The sequence below is a fragment of the Astatotilapia calliptera genome, chromosome 20 (assembly GCF_900246225.1).
Source record: "Astatotilapia calliptera chromosome 20, fAstCal1.2, whole genome shotgun sequence".
Taxonomy (NCBI): Eukaryota; Metazoa; Chordata; class Actinopteri; order Cichliformes; family Cichlidae; genus Astatotilapia; species Astatotilapia calliptera.
The window spans coordinates 18,005,365-18,009,959 of record NC_039321.1 but is presented as its reverse complement, the minus strand read 5'-3'; the positions used below and the strand labels follow the sequence as shown (position 1 = coordinate 18,009,959).

General features: G+C 50.4%; 1 pseudogene; it reads left to right on the top strand.

Annotated features, from left to right (window-relative positions):
- Window positions 1-345: 345 nt before the first annotated feature.
- On the top strand, window positions 346-4,346 carry LOC113012984 (uncharacterized protein K02A2.6-like; annotated as a pseudogene).
- The last annotated feature ends 249 nt before the right edge of the window (window positions 4,347-4,595 follow it).

Here is a 4,595-nt window from a genome sequence, read left to right as displayed (position 1 = left end):
GATGCCAAAAAGTCTACTGTAGATGGGCCAATCTTAATGATGATTTCTGTTATAGACAGTGTTGTTGTTAATGTATGTTTGGGGGCGTTGCACCCCGGAACCTTCAGAGGTTTTTCAGGGTTCTCCCTGCCGGAATGTTATGTGTGGGACAGTTTGCTGTATGTGTGCGACTAGCTGTGGTTGTTTCTAAAAGTGGTCAGTAAACATCCTAAAACTGGCACTTGAGTTTCCGAGCATTTTTATCCTGAGGTTATAACACCTTTTTGGCGACGAGGATAAAAGCCGAACGCGGACAGTTTTGAGTTTTTGCTACGGATTTTGCAGTCGGACTACCACTTCGCATCTATGGCTACGATCGGATTGCTCACGGAGTTCGCCGAGGGAGACGGCGACTGGATTGAATATGTCGAGAGGCTGGAACACTTTTTCTTGGCAAACGACATTTCGGACAAAGAGAAAAAAAGGTCAGTTCTTCTCAGTGCGTGTGGAGCGAGGACCTACAAGTTGATACGTAACCTGACGACGCCTCAGAAACCCGGGGACTTCAGTTTCAAAGAACTGGTGACATTGGTGCAAAATCATCACTGCCCGAAACCCTCCGTGATTGTTCAGCGGTTCAAATTCCACACTCATTCACGCTAGCCGGGAGTTTCGGTGGTTGCGTATGTGACGGAGCTGAGACAGCTATCGGAGCACTGTGAGTTTGGAGGCGTGCTGGATGACATGCTCCGCGACAGGTTGGTGTGTGGTATAAATGATGATGGCATGACGCGTCAGTTGTTGGGGGAGCCCACACTGGACTTTAAGAAAGCTTTGGAAATTGCTCAGGCAATAGAAACGGCAGCTAATAACACTAAAGACATTCGGAAAGCTAACAACAATATGCACTCAACCGAGGTGCATCATGTATCTCGGAGTGTGAGGGGCAAACCGAGGGAGCTTTTGGAGTGTTACCGGTGTGGGGGAGCACACTTTGCCAAGGACTGTGTTTTCAAAGACAGTACCTGCCTTAACTGCAAGAAAAAGGGGCACTTAGCCAAGAAATGCAGGGGCACTAAGGAGAAATCAAAGAAGGAATGGAAGACAAAACACAAACTAAACACGCATCACCTGCAGGGCATGGCGCCTGAGGAGGATGAGTGTGTTTTCAACATGTTTAATCTGGTTGGCTTTAATAAGTGCTGTGCGGAGCCCATCTATGCCACTATCCAGGTAAATGGGAAGGAGCTACAAATGGAGGTGAATACAGGGGCTTCAGCTTCGGTGATCAGCCAAGCCACCTACCACAGCTTGTGGCACTTGGGCGGGGCACCAGCTCTCCAAGCGACTGAGATAAGCCTTAGACAGTACACGGGTAAATGCATTCCCCTGCTTGGTGCTATAGAGGTGCATGCAGCATATCAGGGTCAAGAAGCTGCAGCAACACTACTGGTCGTGAAAGGGGAGGGGCCTAGTCTGCTGGGTCGTGACCTTCTGCAGAAGATCCGCCTGAACTGGAGGGAAATCAGGTATGTAACGGTAATAGCAGAGTTACTGGGAAAGTATGCAGATGTGTTCAAGAATGAATTGGGCACTCTCCGGGGCACCACTGTGAAGCTGTGTGTGGACCCTTTTGCCCGGCCACGCTTTTTCAAACCACGCACTGTACCATACGCCATGAAGGCCAAGGTGGAAGCAGAGTTGGAGAGACTAGAACAGATAGGGGTCATTGAGCCAATAGAGTTCTCGGACTGGGCAGCCCCGATTGTACCAGTGTTGAAAGGGGTGCATATATGCGGTGATTACAAACTGACAGTAAACCAAGCCTCTCAGCTCAACGCCTACCCTCTGCCTCGAGTGGATGACCTGTTTGTCACACTGGCGGGTGGTCGGACATTCACAAAGTTGGATATGAGTCATGCTTACCAGCAGTTGCTGCTGGATGAGGAATCAAAGAAATATGTGACAATAAACACACACAAGGGGCTGTTCAAGTACAACCGCCTGGTGTTTGGCGTTGCATCCAGTCCGGCTATCTTTCAGCGCACCATGGACAATCTTCTGCAAAACATTCCTGGTGTTGTTCCTGGTGCTGTTTACTTGGATGACATTTTAGTTACAGGTAAAACAGAAGAGGAGCATCTGTGTAACCTTGAGCAGGTTTTGAAGAAGCTCTCAGAAGCTGGGTTGCATTTGAAGCGCAGTAAGTGTGTTTTCCAAGCCCCCAGTGTGACATACCTGGGTCATCGCATCTCTGCACAGGGCCTGCCCCCACTGGAAGAGAAAGTGAGGGCAGTAAAAGAAGCCCCGAGTCCAAAGAATATAGCTGAACTAAGATCATTCTTGGGCTTAGTGAACTATTATGGGAAGTTTTTGCCTGACCTCTCCAGCATGCTTGCTCCCCTGTATGGGCTACTGCACAAAGACAGTCAGTGGAGGTGGTCCCAAGCACAGGAGAAGGCCTTCAGACAGGTAAAAGAACTGTTACAATCGGCACCGCTCCTGGTGCATTTTGATCCGGAGAAGGAGGTGGTCCTGTCCTGTGATGCCTCCCCGTATAGCATAGGAGCTGTTCTTTCCCATCGCATGGAAGAGGGGGAAGAGAAACCGGTCGGATATGCGTCACGCACACTCACAGCAGCAGAAAAGGGCTATTCACAGCTTGAGAAGGAAGGCTTAGCAATAGTTTTTGCTGTGAAACAATTTCATCAGTACCTGTATGGCCGCCCATTTACTGTTGTTACAGACCATAAGCCCCTCCTGAGTCTCTTTAGTGAAACAAAAGGCATCCCACCCATGGCTTCAGCCCGGGTTCAGCGCTGGGCATTAACACTGTCGGCATACCAGTATCGCATTGTTTATAAGGCGGGACCTGAAAATGCGAATGCAGATGCTTTCAGCCGCCTCCCCCTCCTGGAGGTCCCCGACCAGTCGAAATTTCCCCCAGAAACTGTGTTTTTGCTGGACAGGTTGGTGAACTCTCCAGTCTCTGCTAAAAACATCAACGCATGGACTGAATGGGATCCAGAGTTATCTCAGGTTAAACAGTGGCTGTTGCAGGGCTGGCCAGCAACAGTGGAGCAGGATCAGCTCAAACCGTATGCCAAGCATCAGCAGGAGCTCAGTGTTCAAGATGGCTGCATCCTGTGGGGCTCCCGAGTCATTGTTCCGCCTCCAGGTCGGTCACAGATCATTGAAGTGTTGCATGAGGCTCATCCAGGGATTTCTCGAATGAAAAGTCTGGCAAGGTCATTCGTGTGGGTGCCGGGAATGGACAGTGCCTTGAAAGAAAATGTAAAAGCCTGTTCTCAATGTCAGTCAAACCAAAAAATGCCACCACCTGCCCCACTCCACCCATGGGAGTGGCCTGGCCGTCCATGGTCCAGGCTTCATCTAGATTTTGCCGGCCCCTTTTTCGGCCACATGTTCCTGGTGTTGGTGGATGCGCATTCAAAATGGCTGGATGCCCACATAATGCCGACCATCACAGCCCCAGTCGTCACAGACACACTCCGGAGAATCTTTGCAACACGTGGATTACCTGAGGCAGTGGTCACGGACAATGGGCCCACGTTCACAAGTGGGGTTTTCCAAGAATTTATGGAGAGAAATGGGATCCGACATATCTGCAAAGCACCCTACCACCCTGCCTCCAATGGCTTAGCGGAGCGCGCCGTGGAGACACTGAAAAACGGTCTAAAAAAATGGCAGGTCATTCCATAGAAAAGAGGCTCTGCCTTTTCCTGTTTCAGTATCGCATCACGCCTCATACAACCACAAGCTTGTCCCCAGCGGAGTTGCTGATGGGGAGGAAGCCCAGATCTCATCTGGACCTTCTTCGCCCAGATGTGGGAGCCAGAGTCACCCAGTCACAGGGTGGGCAGAAGGTGAGACATGATCTACATGGCAGAGGCTGTGTTTTCAAGCAGGGAGACTGTATGTATATCAAAAACTTTATGGGTGGCTCACGGTGGCTGCCTGGCGTCATTCACCACAGTTCAGGGCCAGTATCTTTTGTGGGGGAGTTGTTGGATGGCAGACAAGTTCGCAGGCACAAGGATCATGTGAGAGCCCGCACGGATGGAGCTGAGAAGAGGGCTCAGAGTGGTTCGCACGCACATGGTGGAGACAGGGCTGTGGACATTGTGGGGCCTCAGAGTGGTTCACCCGAAGGGGAAGTTGTGTCAGCAGCCCCTGAGATCGGGATTGGTTCTTCAGTATCACTAGAAGGGCTGGTGGAGCAATCTAAGTCACCTGAGCCGAACCCGACCACAGGAGCTCAGCAGGCTCCTAGCCTGGAGAACCCAGCAGCAGGACTGAGAAGGTCAAAGAGGCAGCACAAGCCTCCTGATAGACTGAATTGTTAAAATAATGTGGTGTTGAATTCTCCCTCTCTTTTCGTACTTATGCATAATTGCTATGTTGTGGGTTTTTGCTTAAGGGGGGGGAAGTGTTACAGACAGTGTTGTTGTTAATGTATGTTTGGGGGCGTTGCACCCCGGAACCTTCAGAGGTTTTTCAGGGTTCTCCCTGCCAGAATGTTATGTGTGGGACAGTTTCCTGTATGTGTGCGACTAGCTGTGGTTGTTTCTAAAAGTGGTCAGTAAACGTCCTAA